General features: G+C 43.3%; 1 protein-coding gene across 1 annotated transcript in view; it reads left to right on the top strand.

The window, feature by feature from the left end:
* The window catches only part of LOC127581877 (forkhead box protein O3-like), a 201,649-nt gene that overhangs the window by 65,682 nt on the left and 114,342 nt on the right, over positions 1 to 21,625 (top strand). The window lies entirely within an intron of this gene.

Below are 21,625 nucleotides of genomic sequence, written 5' to 3'. Positions count from 1 at the left end.
ATCGAACATCATCCCACTTCACAGCTCTCAGTCTACAGCCTTGTGGGTCACAATACTGCATGTGTACGCCCAGGTACTTTTCGAACATGCTGAGGATTTTTGCCTCCACCATTGTTTCAGCCAGTAACTTCCAGACCCTCATCACTTCAGGGGTGGAAAAGGTTACAAGAGAAAATGAGAGAGAATGAAGCAGTACCGAAAGTGCCATAATCCATCAACCAGTGTTTCCTGGGGAACGTGGGATCCCAGAAAGAGTTGCCTTAAGCAATCTCATTTCATGCAGCACCAGAGGCACTTGCCCTGAGGTTGCCATCAATTATTAATCGAAGTGTTAATTAATCCCAACCAGTAATTGCAGGCAGTGAAATGTTTTATGTCCTGCAGAACCTTCCCCTTGTAGCTTGGAACATTTTCACAATCTGTACCTGTTCAGTTGTTTTCTCCGATGGTCAACAGTCAAATGTGACAATGAAAAGACAAAACATTGTCGTTCATGATATCCAATAATTTGATGGCAAATTATCGGATAACACTGTATGCATCTTTGTAGTACAATTCATTATTGAGTAGAGCCATAGTGTCATAGAATAATACAACATGGAAACAGGCCCTTCAGCCCAACTGGTCCATGCCAACCAAGGTTCTCATCTAAACTAGTCCCATTTGCCCACGTTTGGCCCATATCCCTCTAAACCTTTCCTATCCATGTATCTGTCCAATGCCTTTTAAATATTGTTAATGCCTCAACCACTTCCCCTGGCAGCTCATTCCATATACTTACCACCCTCAGGGTGAAAAAATTGCCCCTTAGATTCCTATTAAATCTCTCCCCTCTTGCCTTAAACCTCGATTCCACAACCCTGGGAAAAAGACTGATTGCATTCACCCTATCTGTGCTCCTCATGATTTTACACACCTCTATCAGGTCACCCCTCAGTTTCCTATGGTCCAAGAAAAAAAGTCCTAGCCTGTCCAACCTCTCCCAATAACTCAATCTCTTGAGTCCAGGCAACAACCTGGTAAATCTTTTCTGCACTTTTTCCAGTTTAATAACATCTTTCCTATAGCACGGTGACCAAAACTGAACACAATACTCCAAGTGTGGCCTCACCAGTGTCTTGTACAACTGGAACGTAACCTCCCAACTTCTATACTCAATGCCCTGACTGATGAAGGCCAGCCTATCAAAAGCCTTCATCACCACCCTGTCTACCTGTGACTCTAATTTCAGTGAACTATGTACTTGTGCTCCTAGGTTCCTCTGTTCTGCAACACTCCCCGGGGCCCTACCGTTTACTGTGAAAGTTCTACCCTGATTTGACTTTTCAAAATGCAACATCTGGCACTTAGAGTCATTGAGTCATAGTGCAATATGGCACAGATACAGGCCATTCAGCCCAACCAGTCCATGCTGACCACGGTGCCCCCCCAGCTAGTCCCAAGTTCCTGTGTTCGGCCCATATCCCTCCAAGCCCCGCCCCTCCATGTACCTATCCAAATGCTTCTTAAATGATACTGTTGTACCTGCCTCACCCACTTCCTCTGGCAGTTCATCCCATATACCCACCACCCTCTGTGTGAAAAAGTTACCTCTCAGGTCCCTTTTAAATCTTTCCCCTCTCACCCTAAATCTATGTCCCCTAGTTGTGGACTCCCCTACCCTGGGGAAAAGACTGATACCGTCCACCTTATCTATGCCTCTCATAATTTTAAACATTTCTATCAGGTCGCCCCTCATTCTCCTTCGTTCCAAGGAATAAAGACCCAGCCTGGCCAACCTCTCCCTATAACTCAAGCCCTCGAGTCCTGGCAACATCCTCGTAAATCTTCTCTGCACTCTTTCCAGTTTAACCACATTTTTCCTGTAACAGGGTGACCCAAACTGTATGCAGTACTCTAAGTGCAGCCTCACCGACGACTTATACAACTGCAACATAATGTCCCAACTCCTATACTCAATGCCCTGACTGATGAAGACCAGTGCACTAAACGCCTTTTTCACCACCCTGTCTACCTGTGACGCTGCTTTCAATGAACTATGCACTTGTACTCCTAGGTTGCTCTGTTCCATTACACTCCCTAGTGCCCTACCATTCATAGTATAAGTCCTACGCTGGTTTGACTTTCCAAAATGCATCACCTCACACTTATCAGAATTAAACTCCTTTTGCCACTCCTCGGCCCACTTACCCAGCTGATCAAGATCCCCATGTAATTTTTGATAACCACCTTGACTGTGTAGTTCATCTTCAGAGCAGAGTTGGAGAAAGGAAGAAAGATTCGACACCCAGCAGCTCCCACGTGTCCTCTGTGACTCAGTGATCGCACTCTTGCTTGGGATTTGAAAGGTTACGGGTTCGAGTCCCATTGTGGAGATTGAGGGGCACAATCGGTGTTGACACAATTCAGGACAGTAGATGTGCTGCTCCAGTTGGAGGAGATGTTAATCTGAGGCCCTTGCAGGCACGGTAGTGTAGCAGTTAGCGTAACGCTATTACAGCACCAGCGACCCAGGTTCAATTCCCACCGCTGTCTGTAAGGAGTTTGTACGTTCTCCCCGCGTCTGCGTGGGTTTCCTCCGGGTGCTCCGGTTTCCTCCCACATTCCAAAGGCATGCGGGTTAGGAAGTTGTGGGCATGCTGTGTTGGCGCCTGAAGTGTGGCGACACTTGCGGGCTGCCCCCAGAACACTCTACGCAAAAGATGTATTTCACTGTTTCGATGTATATTTGACTAATAAAGATATCTATCTTACCTATTGTGACTGTGCCTGGTGGGAAAGGAAACTATCCAGGCCTGCAGAAGAAGCACATGCAGTGATTTAAATTTGACTTCTTTTTTGAAAGATGCACTCTGCAATCACACACATGCACACACCCTTAAAGTGCCACGTGATAACCAGGAACTTGTTCCCACTGCCCTCACCAACAGCTTTCCCTCATTCCTAATTCCAAGGCAATCACAGAGTCGTATAGCATAGCAACAGGTCCCTCAGCTCACACCTCCATGCTGACCACCATCTATATTAATCCCAGTTCCCAGCACTTGACCCATGGCCTTCTATTCCCTGGTAATGCAAGTGCTTGGTTAGATACTAGTCAAATGTTGTGAGTTTCCTGCCTCCAGCACCCTCTCAGGCAGAGACTCATGAAGTATCTCACCAACATCCCTCAGGGTGAAAACTTCCTCCTCAGATCCCCTAAAAATCTCTTATCCTAACCCTATGCTCGCTAGTTTTAGGCACTGTTGCAATGGGGAACATATTCCCTCTGCCTTCTTCACCACCTTATCTACCTGCGATATCAGCTTCAGGGTTCCTTGGGCTTGCACTTCCATCTTCTGAAAAAGGATGGGATTGCTCTGCCTGGCCAGTATTAATTTCACAGATTATCACGTTCCTGCTTGCGGGAGTTTGCTGAGCACGTATCACACTTGATTTACTTTAAAGGTAAAGTAAATCACTTTACCTGTAAGTAATTTTGTCTTTGCACCTCCACGCCCTTTCTTGGAAATCTCTTGGTGAGTGAAAAATAACTTAGAAATGGAAATGCTTACAGCGGAGCAGGTTGTTTGTACCGTGATACCTGTGACGGTTCTTTGCAAACATTATCCAAAACTAACTCTATCTCTTTGACTTCTTGCTTCAATTATTTTGCCATTTTCCATTCAAAAGGTTCATTGATCTTTGCAGGAATATTTGTTGCAGAGGTTATTTCATTTCACAGCCCTTTGCCTTAGGAACTTTCTCTCAACTAATCTCTCCCTCTTAACAATGATCTCTGACTAATTTGTCAATCAGAGGATGTACATTTTGAATGCACTGGAACTACCTGAATGGTAGTTCCAGTGCATATTGTCAGTGCCGCAGTTGCGAATCATTTCAAACCTGGACAAACACATTGAGCTATAGGTCCTTGATGTCCCTTTGACTCCTTAGCAAGTTGTCTGCTTCTCTCTTTGTCACCATTGTGTTTCCACTGGCAGCAACATCGGCACAGGAATATTTAATGCGCCAAAGTGCACAGTTATGGGAGAAATGTTATCATGAGAGCCGTGGAACAATGCTGAATTGACTGCAGTAAATAATGTGATTGTGAAGCAGTGGTTTTGAACAGTCTTCTGCATGCAATTATCAGTCTGTGCAGATGTCATGGAGTGAAATTAGATGTCTGCATGATCGACGCAAGAGATTGAGACAGTATGTAGCACTTCTGCCATTGTGAAGTGTTTTCTGTAGGTCAAACATCTTTTTGCAACGGATTGTAAGGTGTGCTGTATTCCCCTTCTCTCCAAACGGAAGCCATTTGATGATTGCAGTCATTAGTTTCATTTAAGTACAAAGCTTTCATTGTTGCCTTTTTTTTTGCAGTGAGAGTCTAGAAAATCTGTTGCAGAGGAAAATACTGTCCGTGTTTCGAAAGTGATGCCAGCCCCTGGGTTCAGTTTTTGGTGGTCAACAAAACTACCTGTTGGTGTTCACTCTTACTGAAAGAATCAGAAGGTTTACGTTAGATTCAGGTAATATCCCTTTAAGAAAATGCAGGCATGGTCCATACTTGCACTGCATGTCATTTTTTAAAATAGTTTGTTTTCATGATGACAGACTGGACAGCAACTATAAATATATTCCCAGAAATCACACTGTAAGACATAGCATATTAGATTACTTCATTGATTACAGTTCTGTGGGAAGACTGGAACTGGCCCTGCTATCATTGAAGCAGGGATTTGATTGAGTTGATTAATATCATGAAGGTTCAGACAGACTAAGTAGAACTGGATGCCTGGAAATTCACCCCTAAATATACTGTATATGAGTGCCTGTGCTTTGCACTCTGACTCCTAAACCAGGTACAGTTGACTTTGCCACAGTCCAGTGTGTTTAGTGCATGAATCTCTGCGTCAGCCTGTTTCCCACATCTGACTATTGATAACCAGAGGCATGGGACTTGTGCTAAATGGAAATTAAAAATCTGCAGTTGCTGCAAGTCTGAGATAAAAGCTGCAAATGCTCTAAACACTCAGAGGGGCAAGCAGCAGCTCTGGAAGGAGAAACAGGATTAACATTTCTGGTTGAAATGTTTTGTCCGAATTGGGAAAGAGAGAAAGCGGTTAAATTTCAAGTTGCAGAGAAGGTTGTGGAGGGATTTCCTTTGTCCTACCTCTCCCTCTCTGTCATCTTGTAGGTGAGTGGCAGGATCTGGAGGGAGTTGATGGGATTGAGGAGGAATAAACCGAGATGCGGGTAACTGGGTGCTTGACGGTCCGCATGGACTCAGTGGGCTGATAGGCCTGTGTTAGTGATGCACGTGACAACCTTCTGGCTCAGTGGTAAAAGTAAGGCTCCTGTTGCAGTGGTGACATATGTTATGTTTCCATGTATGACTCTATGACTTCATGGCTTGCTACAGAGGGAAGCTTCAATGCAAGCTGGAAGCAGTTTCATCTCAGTAACTGGGAGGATGCCACTGATTCTGAAAGCAGTATCAATCAGATTAACAGCCTTGTGATCTCAATCATCATGTTTGCAACACACAGTTAAACCATTCTGCTTCTGTCACTGGAGCAACAAGAAATATGCTGGAGGATCTGAAACATTGACAATTCCTTTCACTCCACAGCTGCTGCTCGACCCGCTGAGTTCCTCTGGCAGATTGTTTGTTGCTCCAGGTTCCAGCATCTGCCGTCTCTTGTGTCTGGTTTTTTCACTCACAGTTGGGCAAAGCAGCTTTCAATAGACTCAATCTTGAATTCTACAACTCCAGGGGACTTGATTTGTCAGTCTGTGTCAGTTGTCCATCTGTGACGTTGGCTCAGATTGTTTGTTTTTAACCACCTTTGTTCTTCTTTCTTCCCTGGGAAGGGAGGACATGCCCAGCCTGACCTTCCAGGCACGTCTTCCTGCTCTGCATTTTGCAACTTTAGTTGGTAGAGGCAGATTGGTATTGGTTTATTCTTGTCACTTGTAGCGAGGTACAGTGAAAAACTTGTCTTGCATACTGTTCGTACAGATCAATTCATTACACAGTGCAGATACATTGAGTCAGTACAGAGTGCATTGAGGTAGTACAGGGTAAAAACAATAACAGAGTACAGAGTAAAGTGTCACAGCTACAGGGAAGTGCAGTGCAGGCAGACAATAAGGTGCAAGGTCACAGCAAGGTAGATTATGAGGTCAAAAGTCCACCTCATCGTATAAGGGAACCGTTCAATAGTGTTATCACAGTGGGATAGAAGCTGTCCTTGAGCCTGGTGGTACGTGCCCTCAGGCTCCTGTATCTTCTGCCTGATGGGAGAGGGGAGAAGAGAAATGCTGTTACAATATATAAGAGGCATTTGGATAGGTTCTTAGAGAGGGAAGGAGGAGAAGGATACAGGCCTGTGGCAAATGGGATTAATGTAGACAGGCATCACGGTGGGCTGAAAGGGCCCTTTTCTGTGCTGTACAATTCTAACACGTATGTTCTTTCATCTATGTCCTTTTGTCTATGTTCTAAATGCTCCCATTGACCAGATAACCTTGGTTAAAGCTTATCCCCATGGCCACCTCTGTTTTAACTTCTCAGAGACACCCTCCCTCTCTTATCCTTCCTGGAGCTTACAAGCTTCTTTTGTCTCCTTCCCAGTTCTGATGAAGGATCTTCTACCTGACACGTTAACTCTCTCTTCCCACAGATGCAGCCTGACCTACTGTATATTTCTAGAGTGTTCTGTTTTTAAACATGGCTTTCATTGTAAAAGGTTCATCAGTATCTGAGAAAATAAGCTGCATTTTGAGTGACCCTTCAAGCAGGGAACTCTATGGGTTTGATCTAGAACCTCCAGAAATTTAGGAAAAGGCTTGTGTGAATGTGTAATAAGATTGGCCAGTGCTCACTAGAATTTGGGAGAATGAGAGGTGGTCTTACTGACAAGATGCTGAGAGGAATTAACAGGCTAAGAGGTTGTTTCCTTAGGCTGGGGAGTCTTGAACTAGGAGGCATAGTTTCAGGAATGGTGTGTAAATTTAGGATTGAGATGAGGAGTAATTTCTTTTAATGGAGGATTGCGAATCCTTGTGATTCTCTAGCCTCAGAGCTGCAGAAGCTCAGTTACTATATGTTTGAGGTTGAGATTATAGATATGGAAGCAGGAATGTGAGGATTAGGGTCACAGAGTTATACAGCATGGAAACAGGCCATTCAACCCAACTCGTCCATACTGACCAAGGTGTCTTCCTGAGCTGATCCCATTTGCCTGTGTTTGGCCCACATCCTTCTAAACCTTTCCTCTCCATGTACCTGTCCAAATGTCCTTTAAATGTTGTAATTGTACCCACCTCTACCACTTCCTCTGGCAGCTCGTTCTGTACACCCACCACCCTTTGTGTGAAAATCTTGCCCCTCAGGTCCCCTTTAACTTTCTCCCCTCTCACCTTAAACCTATGCCTTCTAATTTTAGACTCCCCTGTCCTGGGAAAAATACTATGACCATTCAGCTTACTAATGGGCCTCCTGATTTTATATACCCTGTGAAGGAAAGTGGAACTGAGGCCAAGGTCAGAAGAGCCATGATCTTACTGAATGTTGGAACAGGAGTGCTGGGCAAATGGCCTTTTCCTGCTCCTGATTCCGACGTTCAATGAAAACTTCCAAGGCCTGGGGGAGTTTGGACAGAATTCCATGTTGATGCAAGTGGAAAGACCCCTTCATCTCCCTGCACGTCCCCATCAGTGTGCGCCCCCCTCCTTCCTCTCGCCTACCTAAACCCTTGAGCGCTCAACAATTTAAAAAAAAAATACATAGAATGTTGTGGTTTTCCTTCTAATCAGTTCTTGTGTAAGTGAACGGAAAGACTTGCTCAATGTGATTAAAAGTTCTGTACTACCCTGCACAACCGAGATGTTTCAGTGTTAACACAGGACCCAGTCAGGCTTGGGTGATTTATGGTCCTCTTCTTGGGCTGTGAGGAACCTGTAATGTGGGAAGTCATAGAATCGTAGAGAAATACCTTGTCTCCCATTGAGCTGACCATAATCCACCCATTTATACTTATCCTACATTGATCATGTATAGAGGGCATGCTTGTAAAGGAATCATACACAAAGCTTTTTATGATTCTGGCAATATGTACCTGTTTTGTTAGTTACCCTTGTAAACAGAAGATATGGCAATGCAACAAGTCTTAGTGCCAAGTCTCAACTGTATGAGCAAGTGAAAGGTCAGTTCAGTAAAGTGACACAGGTCAATATGGGCAAGCTGATTTAAGCTCACTTAATGTAGAACCATGTGGTGGGAAATCATGTTTGGAGCATGTTCATTACAGGTTGTATAATCAAGCCAGGGTGAAGTCCACTTATACCTACATACTGCTGTGTAACCTGTACATAAACCTTATTTTCATAATTGCTGCACAGTATTAATCTCTTTTTCCATAATACTGATTAATTAAAGCTTCCAAGTATTCTGAAAGCTGGTTTTTAAATGAAAGCTTTTCAAACTTCACAATATGTTTCATGGCCACTGAAATACTTTTGGACTGTGGTCACTCTTGCAATGTGGGCTATCCGGCATCCAGTTTGTGCACACAGCAAGCTCTCACAGACAGCAGTAATGAGCAGTTAATCAATGCTTCAGTGATGTTGGCTGAGGTGTAATTACTGGCCAGGACAGAGGTGGTCTCTCGATGACCCCTTGGTATTATTGCAATCAACTAGTACCTGGGAACTCCCCAGATCTAACTAGTGGCTTTACTAACACTAGAACTCTGGAGACTTTGGATCCAAAGTCAGGAACTTTGCAGGGGGAGATGTCCAACCCCTGAAGCACTGGTTGTCACCCCACCGTGAGAGCCTAGTGTTGCCTGAAGCTTGAGCGGGCTCAGGGTTAGCTAACCACAGGTGTTATGCCCAAACTTCTAAAATGCCTTTGCTTCTCTCCCATGGATCTGAGAGGTTATCCATTCACCCAAACAGGTGCTAAGGTGTTTCACTCTTCACGTTCCGATGACCACACTTGCGTGTTGACCATCGGAAGCACCAGCAGTGGACAAGACTGCCCCTTCCCGGCCCATTCTCCCTTCCCACAGGCAGTGCTGTAGGGCACCTTGAACCACAGCCAGCGGGGAAACACAATGGTCCAGGGAAGCTTCCTCCAGCCCTCGAATGCTCCATGATGCTTGCCATTCTCTAATTCCTTCGCTTGGATCATCCCTGAAAAATCACTGGTGATCGTGCCTCATATTGCTGGAACTCTGCGCTTTGGGACTTAGAGTCATGGAGTCATACAGCATGGAAACAGGCCATTTGGCCCATCCAGCCCATGCTGACCAAGATGCCCATCTAAACTCATCCCATTTGCCTGTGTCTGGCCCATATCGCTCTAAACCTTTCTTATCCATGTACCTGTCCTAGTGCCTTTTAAATGTTGTTAATGTACCTGCCTCAACCACTTCCTCTGGCAGCTTATTCTGTACACTGACCACCTTCTGGGTGAAAAAGTTACCCCTCAGTTTCCTGTTAAACTTCTCCCCTCTCAACTTAAACCTGTGTCATCTAGTTCTCAATTTCCCAACCCTGGGAAAAAGTCTGTGTGGATTCACCCTATCTATGCCACACATGATTTTATAGACCTCTATAAGATCACCCCGATTTTCCTACGCTCCAATGAATAGAGTCTCAACCTGCTGTACCTCTATAACTTAGTCCCTCAAGACCTAGCAATATCCTTGTAAATCTTTTCTGTGCACTTTCCAGCTTAATAGCATCTTTTGTATAGCAGGGTGATCAGAACTGAAGACAATATTTCAAATGGAGCCTTTCCAACATCTTGTACAACTGCAACATAACATCCCAGCTTCTATACTCAGTGCCCTGACTGATGAAGGCTAGCATGCCAAAAGCTTCTTTACCACCCTGTCTACCTGCGACGCCACTTTCAGGGAAGCATGTACTTGTACTCCTGGGTCCCTCTGTTCTACAACAATCCCAAGAGCCCTACCCTGTAGGCTGTGTAAGTCCCACCCTGATTTGTTGACCCAAAATGTAACACCTTGTACATCTGAATTAAACTCCATTTGCCATTCCTCAGCCCACTTACCCAGCTGATCAAGATCCCAGTGTAATTCTTGATAACCATTTTCACTGCCTATGATGCTACCTATTTTAGTGTCATCTATAGACTTACTCACCATTCCTTGTACATTCTCATCCAAATCGTTGATATAGATGACAAATATCAATGGGCCCAGCACTGACACTAGTCACGGGCTTCCGGTCCAAGAAACAACCTTCCACCATCACCCTCTGCTTTCTACCATCAAACCAATACCTGAATCTCTTTGCCTCCCCACCCTGTCTCTGGAGCATTTCTTAATTCCTACCTCCTTAACCGGTCCTATGGCACTATCTATTGTCTGCCTGGCTTGTATTTAATTGCGGTTTGATAATGTCTCCGTGAACCATTTTGGGATGATCTGCTCTGTTCAGGAATCTAGATAAATTCAAACTGTTGGTGTTGCTGTAAGTGGTTGGAGAAATAGATGTTTTATTGAGGAGCTCCTGTTTTCCTGGGGCATGCAGTTGGACACAAGGTTCTTGGTGCAGGGGAACAAGCCACTGAAAATAGTTGTATTATTAAAACAATAGATCATTTGCCTTAGGTGCTGATGTAAACCCAGTTGTATGACCGTTCCTGTATATTTTTAGGTAGGTTGATTTATATCCAGGCCACCCAGTGGTGTGCAGCTCTCACAGAAGAAAGGTTCCTATTCTCCATCCACATTTCCAAATTTATGCATCCTATGACCCAACTGTGACCTCTGGCTTGTGTGAAATTGTTTCCTGAAAGACTGTTCGACAACTGAAGGAGGTGAAATGATAACATCAGCACATGGCATCAGGGTGCAGTGACTATGAATGTCTCTTTTCTGTTGTTTCCTTATTCCCTGGCGGCTGAAAAATCCGACTGGTATTTTCCTGCTTGACTCCTGATAACAGTGATATCCACACAGAGTGTGGTGCAAATTGTGAAAGATCAGATTTTGAAAGGAAAGGTTGCAGCTGGAATTCAGAGCAATAGGATCATTGGAGGTTCATAGAGTCATACAGCACAGAAACAGGCCCTTCAGCCCAACTGGTCCATGCTGACCAAGAAACCCATCTAAGCTAGAGAGGCATTTGGCTAGAGAGAAGCAAGCTGAGAGAGGCATTTGCCAAATTTAGTATGGCTTTGTATGTCTAAGATAAAATAAGATATATTTATTAGTGACATGTACATCGAAACACACAGTGAAATGCATCTTTTGCGTAGAGTGTGCTGGGGGCAGCCCGCAAGTGTCGCCACGTTTCCAGCGCCAACATAGCATGCCCACAACTTCCTAGCCTGTACGTCTTTGGAATGTGGGAGGAAACCGGAGCACCCGGAGGAAACCCATGCAGACACGGGGAGAACGTACAAACTCCTTACAGACAGCGGCTAGAATTGAACCCGGGTCTCTGGCACTGTAATAACGTTACGCTAACCGCTACACTACCGTGACATACATGTAGAGCAGTGACTGCAAACCTTAAAGTTGAGCTGTTAAAGCAATGTTACCTCCTTCAGGTGTGTGGATTGGGTAGCTAGCTATGGGTTCCTTAGACTGTTCTGCTTGAAAACGGAAACACATTGGTGAGTCCAACATTTTCTAGTTATGTATCTGCAGGTATCAACACTGCCTGGCCAGGACTCATTGAAACCTAATAAGGGTGATGAGAATATTACTTATACTTCAGATTGTAAATAAAATAACTACTTTGCAACTTTTCACACAAAACTCTATGCATTCAATTACCTTAATATGAGAAAAGACGATGGACTAACACTGGCCACAAGTGATTGGATTTTGAAAATATGCTACTGTCTTCATGTTAGCAATTGATAGGAGTTTGGTTCCAGTGAGTGGATTGAGAATCAAGCATTGGAGCAACTAGGAACTGTAACACTTTATTCTGCATTCTGTTATTGCTTTACCTTGTACTACTTCAACGCACTGATGTAATAAATTGATCTGTATGAATGGTATGCAAGACAAGTTTTTCACTGTACCTCGGTACATATGACAATAATAAACCAATTCAATTCAAATGTTTTGTATGAAGAAATCAACTGTGGATACTAGAAATCTGAAATAAAATCAGAAAATGTTGGAAACACTCTGTAGGTCAGGCAGTAACTGTGGAGAGAGGAACAGAATTATCACTTTGGGTCAATGATCATTCATCTGAGCATTGCGTGCACATCTGAGCAGAGGAAAGGGAAGAGGTAAAAGGGCAAGTGTTGTACCTTCTGTGGAAATGGGAAGGATTTTGGTGCAGTGAGGAGGGTGTCCTGGAAAGATTCCCATTGGAACCCTGAAAGAGAGGGCTGAGGGAGAATGGCAAAGAAGTAGAAATATTTTATGCTTAGTTTAAGACAGGATTAACAAGAGTCATTGATTTTTGCGGAGTCAGATGAGGGATTGAGAAGAAAAGGGCATGACTCTTTATCTCATACAGCAAGCTATATTGGTCAGTTCATGTGGTGTGTGGCATTCCTGCACTGTATGTTTTGGACTGTCCAGGCAGCATACACACTGAAAGCTCGAAATCAGGTGTTCAAACATTGGACCTTGTAGTATGAGTTTAAAGCATCATGATTACAGATTCACTAGCACCAGAACCATGAACTGGATGTCAGTATAATTGGCTGGATCTACGATTCCTCAACTGCAGGAGGGAATGGGTTAGATGTGTCATAGCACTGCTAGCTTTTTGAAATCTCCAGATATGGGAGTGAATATTAAGCATTTTTCTCCGCAAGATTTGAAAACAATAATCAATAGAAATCAGATTTTTCCATAGCGAGAGTAAATGGAATTGTTAGTATTCCACTGGAGTTCTGTAGTAACAAATTATTGGAATGTTGGTACTCTTTTACGGCAAGTTAAATGGGATATTGAATTCTGTTTTGGAATTCTGTGTTTCGATGAATTAAATATTAACTTTGATCCATGGTACTGTACCTCAGACATTCGTTAATACATATTACGTTTTGTCCAACTCACCCCACAGTCAATGGGAGAGAGACCAAGTTCTAGTGAAGTCTGCACATTCAGCGGGGGTTTTAACATTAAAGTCATGTAATAATTATAAAAGCACTCTGTAATATTATAAAACTGGTGGGTTGTAAATCTTTGATTAGCTTGAATGACAATTTCACAGATCAAAAGTGGAGGTCAATACAAAGGAGATTAATTTGGGTTAATTTTGTTTTATGGTTAGCACCACATAATTTATTCCAAGGGAAAAGAGGCTCCTCAATTAACTATCCTGGTCGAGGTGTGTATCTGGTTTGCAGCCTCCATGCCAAAGAACATTAATTTCTATGAAATTTTCACATGTGAAAGGACTCCAGAGCGAGTGCAATTAACAAGTTCTTATACCCATAATAATCCCTGGTTTGTAGTCCTCATATGTACAACCAAAGAGTTAAAAAGAAGGCAACAAAGCAGGAAAGTTTATTCATGAGATTTTACCAAACTTTCAGTTCACAAGACAGGATTTGTAATTTTCAGAGGAAATCTTGATTGTGCTTTGGATTGATTGTGTTTTTATGTCAGAGAAAAGATTTTTGAATTGGGAATTTTCACAAGTCGGAAGGATAAGCTAAAATAGGCAGTAGTAATGGTGCATAAAAGGCAGGCGAGCCATTCTACAGATGTTGCAACTCACAGCCTGTGTCAAGTTGGTGAAATAATTAAGACAAACTTGCATTCCTCTAACACTTTAATGCCTTGCAGTACTTTGCAACCATGGAAGTATTTTGGCAATGTAGTAATTGCTGTGATTTGGGAAATATAGCAACTAATCTGAGCACAGCAAGCACCCAAAACAGCAACATGATAATGGCAAGGTAATCCTTTTCTAGTGATTGATTGAACAATAAATATCAGCCAGGACACGAGGGATAAAATAGTCCCATGGGATCTTTCATGTCTTGTCCGAAAGACGGCATCTTGGATAGTGCAATGGTCCCCCAGTACTGTACTGGAGTTCTAGCCTACATTCTAGTGCCTGAGACTTGGGTGAATCTTTCGATCAAAACCTTCTCACCCACAGAACAGTGCGTGACCCACTCAAAGATCAGTGACACCGATACACCACAGATTTATTGTCTAACCCCAGCTCCTCCCAAGACATAAAGCAATATTCAGCTCATCACAGCCAGCCAAACAAAACATTCAGACCCAATGTGGGACGGACTATTCTGTATCCGAATGGGGAAGAAAGTCTCAGGAGAGTGGGAATTGTTGGAGTGTTTAAAGCAACTGCTGACAAATCCTTAAGAAGTAAGATTGAAGTAAGTCAGTGGAATCTGTGAGTGCAACTGCAGTCTGTGAAATAAACTAGTGTGTATTCGAGTGGACGCCTTGCCCTGTTCTACGGTTTGTTCCAAATGCAGGTTACTCTGTTTACATGAAGCAACATTCCACACAGAATTATCTGACTGACTGCTATGACTTGCTTAAGACAGGAACAATTTGGCATTTCTGTAACAGGGGATTAAAATCCTCACATACATTGTGACACAGTTAAGATCGTTTGCCAGAAGCGCCTTGCCTCGTTTATGACAGCTGTGGAGGAGAGAATGGGAAAGAAAAGATTTGTCCTTTATTTTCACCCTTGTCATGGAGCCCAGGGCAGTATTCAAGTCTCTTTACCTTTTGAAAACACGCTTTTTTTACTTTCTTAATTGAAATTTAAAAAGCTGACGCTAATCACCCAGTAACAAAGTTTGTGCTGCCACTGAGATTCCAGTGGTACAATTGGGAAGGAGGGGAGGGAAGAGCAGCTGCACATGTCCTAGTTTCCCAGATTAAACCACGTTGGGTAGAGAACTGGGAGTGCTGTTTGGTATGGCGGGAGTGGAACGGTTAGATTTCCTCCTGACCCCTTGATCCTGGGCTGGTACATGACATGACTGAGATCCACAGGAATAAACAAAATACAAAAGCTTCTAAAATGGGCAGAAAAGAAATCTACAACAAACAACTTTAAAGAATCGAGCATTTGAAGAAAAAAGTGCCTCACACCATAATGAATTCAAATAGATTGAGGATGGAACTCGATAGAACTCTTTTGCAAAAGCCCTGACCAAACGCTGGCACTGATGCCGTTTCAAGACACTGACAGGGGCGGCTTTTCGTGACTATTTTGTCTCACTGTGAAATGATAGAACACAAGACTTTCTTTGTCAGACTCAACAAAGGACTTGGACCATTTCCACTCTCTTTAAATTCCAACCTCAGTGCGCCTTGCCAAGAAAACCTTTTAGCCTTCTACCAGTTTATATATTTAACAGAATTACCCTGGCAGGAATGTATAACGAAAAAGTAATTTTAATGAGTGGAAAGCTGAGTTTAAACTAAGATCCTTAACACTGACTCTCAGCAGACAGATCTACTGGTCTCGCAAAGCCAAGCTGAAACGGGTCCAGAATTTCCAGCGACTTTAAAACAGGCCAAAGTAATCAAATCAAGAGTACAGTAAGTTCTGAAAACAGGAATTGCATATGAGCCTCATCTATACAGCCCTCCATATGTCTCTTGTAAAGTAAATGCACTGACTGTTCTGAATCTAACAGAGGGAAAAATATTTATTTTTGTGAAGCACTCAGGAATTCATCTTACATACACTGATTGCTTAGAGCAAAGAAAATCAATACGAGTTATCTTTATGCTATCTATGTGTACAATTGATTTCTTTTAATATTGTGCAAAGCTACTGTTGGTGTTTCAATGACACAGGATTGCAGTACTGGGTTAATGGCAGCATCAGTTGCCCTTACTAGCATGGACAGGTGGGCTGAATTGCCTTTCCAGTGAATTTCACTCTGCCTTTTCTACTTGTAATGTTCTTTGCTCGGCTTCACTTCTGTGCCACTTAGATGGTCTCCAAGGGAGCAGTCAGCGAGATACACACACAGAAGTCCAGAACCATCTGGAGCCTGGGCCACGAGTACTTCCCACTGCCTGCTCTGTCACCAGACTCACCACTGGGTACTGAGGTGGACCGTTAGCGACCATCTGCAACATCAGCTTTATGCCAGGAAGGGGTGGTGTACAAACAGCGACCCCATTCATCTGACCCTGTGGGAAATGATAACTGCTGGTTCGCTTTGAATTATTTTACTTTATTTTGACTTCTTAATTATTTGTTAGCAGTTTAATGTTTTAGTTACTTTCTTTTCTTTAATAATTGTTATTTCTTGATTATTTATATTGAATAGAATTGTTTTTAAATGTGTGAACTTCAGATATTGAATAATGATTCCAGAGGCTGTGACTGGGAGCTCTTGAGGCAGGGACATAAGATCCATCACTTCAGGTACTCTCGCCACTTGAAGTCTGCTTCACCTCGTTGGACGGTCTGATCATTTGGTCCAGCATTCAGAGGAGGTAGATTATGGTTTGTGAGCCTGGGCAGTGGGTCAGGTCCGCCAAGCCCCAGCCTGTTCATTCTTCAGAATTATCATTGAGAGTCACTGTTTAATTGAAAAGTATGTTCAGTAACACTGGTCCAGACATTGACACTCTCATATTGAACAGTGTGCAGAGGAGATTCACCAGAATATTTACATAAGAAGCTGGAGGAACTCAACGGGTCGGACAACATCTAGGGAGGGATCCATAAGTGCTGCCTGACCCGCTGAGTTCCTCCAGCCTTTTGTGTGTTACTCCAGATTCCAGCATCTGCAGCCCCCTGTGTATCATGAGGACGTTGCCTGGACTGGAGGGTTTCAGTTATGAGGAGAGAACAGAGAGGCTGGGTTTGTTTTCCTTGGAGCAGAGGAGCCTGGGAGGGAACCTGTTGAAGTATACAAAATTACGAGGGGTATAGATAAGATAGAGTGGGAAACTTTTCTCCAGGGCAGAAATGAGAGGGCATTGCTTTAGTGTAAAGGAATCCTGAGGAGGATTTTTTTCACTCAGCAGATGGTTGTAATCTGGAACACACCTCTTGTGGGGGTTGTGAAGGCAGAGACTCTCGCAACATATATGGAATATCTGGATGAGCATTTAAATTGCTAAGGCACAGAAGGCTATAGACCAAGTGCAAGTAGAAGGGATTAGTGTAGATAAGTACTTGATGTTCAGCAGGACTTTGTGGGCTGAAGGCCCTGTTTCTCTGCTGTTTGACTCTATGACTGTAATGCTTTATACCGATGGTAGTGAAGAGAGGCAGCAGAGTCCAGGGTTGGGTAATGGTCACTTACTGCAAGGGTCCCAACCTTGAGCAAAGTGTTGGAAGATGGATGAGGAATGAAATGGTATCAAATTGTGTGGGAGAATAATTAATAAGATTAAATTGTGCACTTAAATTGGTTCATGTATTGGTATTGGTTTATTATTCCCACTTGTACAGTGAAAAACTTTGTTTTGCATGCCATCCATACAGATCATTTCATTACAACAGTGCACCGAGGTAGTACAAGAGAAAACAATAACAGAATGCAGAATAAAGCGTTCCAGCTACGGAGAAAGTGCATTGCAGGCATTCAGACAATGAGGTACAAGGCCATTGGCTCTTTTCGTACCCTGCTGCAATGGTGTATTTAATCTCACCCAGATACAACAGCTGTATGAGAAAGCTGATGACTTCATTTACAGATGACTGAACCAAAGTTTTCTTTCCACGTTGTGGGTTTTTGATCACAGAGATTGATCCAGGAGAACTAGATTAGTGGGATCAGCCCATCGAACCTGTTGCTCTATAAATTAGATTATGAATGGTGACCGGTAAGCACAGGATAAGGCTAGCATTTGAGTCACAGAATAAACAACACAGCACCAGGCCCTTCAACCCACTGTGTTTATCTGATTAACCGAGTGCTAGGGCTTGATTTGTACCAATCACACCAATGGGCCATTGAATTGCATCGAAGGTGGCTGGTAGTTACCAGGGATACATTGCTAGAAAAGGAGCTCGAGTAATCCTCCCACAACACTGTACATCCACTGCTGTGCTGATGAAGCTGGTGTGACCCTCATACACTTACCTTAATTGGCTGCTATGATGCTAGGGACGTGATGGGAGTGTGGGGAGAATATAGTGGGATTTGTACACATGGGAGCTTAACAGTTGTCATGGACTTGGTAGCTCAAAGGGTTTTTGTCCTAGCTGTCTGACCTTAAAATCTGCCAATTGGTAAATTGGTTAATTGGATTATTATTGTCACTTGTACTGAGGTACAGTGAAAAACCTCTCTTGCATGCCATCCGTACAGAGCAATTCATTACATCAGTGCATTGAGGTAGTACAAGGTAAAACAATAAGAGAATGCAGATTAAAGTGTTACAGTTACAGAGCAGGCAGGGTAGCGTAGCAGTTAGCATAACGCTATTACAGCGCCAGCGACCTGGGTTCAATTCTGGCCGCTGTCTGTAAGGAGTTTGTACGTTCTCCCCGTGTCTGCGTGGGTTTCCTCCGGGTGCTCTGGTTTCCTCCCACATTCCAAAGATGTACGGGTTAGGAAGTTGTGGGCATGTTACGTTGGCTCTGGAAGCGCGGCGACACTTGCGGGCTGCCCCCAGAACACTCTACGCAAAAGATGCATTTCACTCTGTGTTTCAATGTACATGTGACTAATAAAGCTGTCTAATAAAGCTGTCTTATCTTACCCATGCATATAAATGCCATTATATTCTCCCCACATTCCTATGACATCCCCAGCATCATAGCAGCCAATCAAGGTAAGAGGCTGAGGGTCACAATAGCATCGAACATAGAACAGTACAGCACAGGAACAGGCCCTTCGGCCCACAATGTCTGTGCCAAGCACGATGCCGAATGGAGTAGAAGAATCTGTCTAAGTCTCTTCTGCCTGTATGTGATCCATAGCCCTCCATTCTCTGCATATTCATGTGTCTATCTAAAAGACCCTTAAACACCACTATCATATCTGCTTTCACCACTAACCCTGGCAGCCTGCCACACGGTGTAAAAAACAACTTGCCCCACACATCTCCTTTAAACTTTCCCCCTCTCATCTTAAATGCATGTCCTCATTGTGCAGCTGTCTGTTAAATGCAGTAAAACGTGAGCTAAATGCCCTTGACCCTGGTGAATGGAAACTCTGATTCACTATACTGAGTCTGTCCCATCCACCTCATAAGCAACATTTCCCACCTCTTTGTGACAATCTGTCGATAGATGAAAAAGTATTGCATGCCAACAGTACTTGTGGAGTGCAGCATTGTCAAAGATACTGTTTTTCAGATGAAACATTAAACTGCCTGTTTTCCTATGTCCTTTGTGCACAATATCACTTAACCAGTGGCATTTATGGGATCTTGCCGTGGAAAATTTTTTTCCATTCATTCAAGGGATGTGGGCTTTCCCAGCTGAGCCAGCATTTAATTGACCATTCCTAGTGGCCCTTGAGAAGGTGGTGGTGAGCTGCCTTCTTGAACTGCTGCAGTCCTTGATGTGTGGGGACACCCACAGTGCTATCAGGGAGGGAGTTCTAGGATTTTGACCCAGTGACGGTGAAGGAATGGCGATACATTTCCAGCGATATATTTTCCCAGGGTGACAATGGCTAACACGAGGGGACATAATTTTAAGGTGATTGGAGGAAGATATAGGGGGGATGTCAGGGGTAAGTTTTTTTACACAGAGAGTGGTGGGTGCGTGGAACGCACTGCCGGCAGAGGTTGTGGGGGCAGATACATTAGGGGCATTTAAGAAACTCTTAGATAGACACATGAATGATAGAGAAGTGGAGGGCTATGTGGGAGGGAAGGGTTAGTTAGATCTTAGAGCAGGATAAAATGTCGGCACAACATCATAGGCCAAAGGGCCTGTCCTGTGCTGTAATGTTCTATGTTCTAAGTCAGGATGGTGTGTGGCTCGGAGAGCAATTTCCAGGGGGTGGTGTTCCCTTGGTTTTGTGGCCCTTGTCCTTCTCGCTGGTAGAGGTGGTGGGTTTGGAAGGTGCTGTCTAAGGAGTCTTGGAGAGATGCTGCAGTGCCTCCTGTAGATGGTACACTCTGCTGCTACTGTGCGTCAGTGGTGGAGTGAGTGACTGGGGTGCCTATCAAATGGGCTACTATGTCCTGTATGGTGCCGAGCTTCTCTAGTGTTGTTGAAGCTGCATTCATCCAGGCAAGTGGAGAGTGTTCCATCACACTTCTGACTTGAGCCTTGTAGATGGTGGGCAGGCTTTGAGGAATTAAGAGGTGAGTTACCGGTGCAATTATAGTAGTCAAGAAATGATGACACCTCTAAAAGTACTTTATTCACTGTTAGGCACTTTGTGATGTTCTGAAAGGGATGTCTGAGGAACAATAGAAATCCAAGTCTTTCTTTTTATTCAAGGTTGCCACATGGATTTCGATACACAGTTGTAATGCCGCGTGTTACTGAACCAACAGTTACATGCTCAGAAGTAAAAATTAAAAAAAATGCTAGAAACACTCAGCAGGTCAGGCAGCCTCTGGAGAGAGAGAAACACTTAGCATTTCAGATCAATCATTCTTCCTCAGAACCAGAAAGAGCATTTCCATAGTCTGTAATGATATCTGTAATTAATACACACCGTATAATATCATATTAACAATGCACACTTAACTTGGCCAAGGTTTTGGAAGGTGCATCCAGTAAATGTCAGCAAAGATTTGTTTGATGGATTCAAACCCACACAATTAGCAATTGCATTCCTGAGTCGTTTAGAGGTCATACAAATTAAAAGCTGTCAGAAATATGTAATTACTGAAACATCAAGTGTCATCATGCAAATAAAAATATAGGTAGTATTAACTTTAGTAAAATGCTTTGAGAACAGAAATGGCCCAATGGAAAACTAAAAATTAAAACAATGTTTGAATGAAATGTTCCGGGGATACTTATTCCCTTTTTATTTTGTTTTACCATTGGTAATGAAGGACAAATGGGCAAGCCCATGATTTGCAAAAAATGGAAATTAGCTTAGTTTCTTTGCATTTGCAGCTGTCACAGAGAAAGCAAGCAAGGTTCACTTGTGAATATTTGCATTCATTGTAATTGTCCAATCAGAATTTCTCCTGCACAGAGAGACCTCCCAAACCTACAGGTGTACTACCAGACATTTCTTAAAGTGGCAGCAGCCACGTGTTCTCTGCTCTTCTGATTGTATTTGAACAGTTATTATAAACAAAGAACATAATCCCCATTTTGCATCTGACCATTACAACATCAGTAATGAATGATAGATTAATTGTTATTTGTTTATTGTTCACCTTTTCAAATACTAACACATTCCTTCTTCACAGTGTAGCTTTTTCAGTTGAAGGTATGAAGTAAGGGGCATTTTCTGTTTAGGTATGTGGTTTTCTGATCTGCTCTCATGTCCCATTTTGGTTATTACTGATCAGCACAGTCCCAGTTACCCTCAGCTGATTTCCGCTGCATTAACTCAGTCTGCCTGTATCCCATCCACCTGTCAAAGTCAAAGTCGAGTTCAGTGTCACGTGCACAAGTCCATGTGTGCACAGGTGCAATGAAAAACTTATTTTCAGCAGCATCATAGGCACTGAGCATCAGATAAGGAAAACATAAATTATACTCAATTTTTACAAGAAAGAACACA

This window comes from Pristis pectinata, chromosome 22 (assembly GCF_009764475.1).
Source record: "Pristis pectinata isolate sPriPec2 chromosome 22, sPriPec2.1.pri, whole genome shotgun sequence".
Taxonomy (NCBI): domain Eukaryota; kingdom Metazoa; phylum Chordata; class Chondrichthyes; order Rhinopristiformes; family Pristidae; genus Pristis; species Pristis pectinata.
Note: the sequence above shows the minus strand (reverse complement) of the source record. Positions and strands in the feature narration are given on the sequence as shown.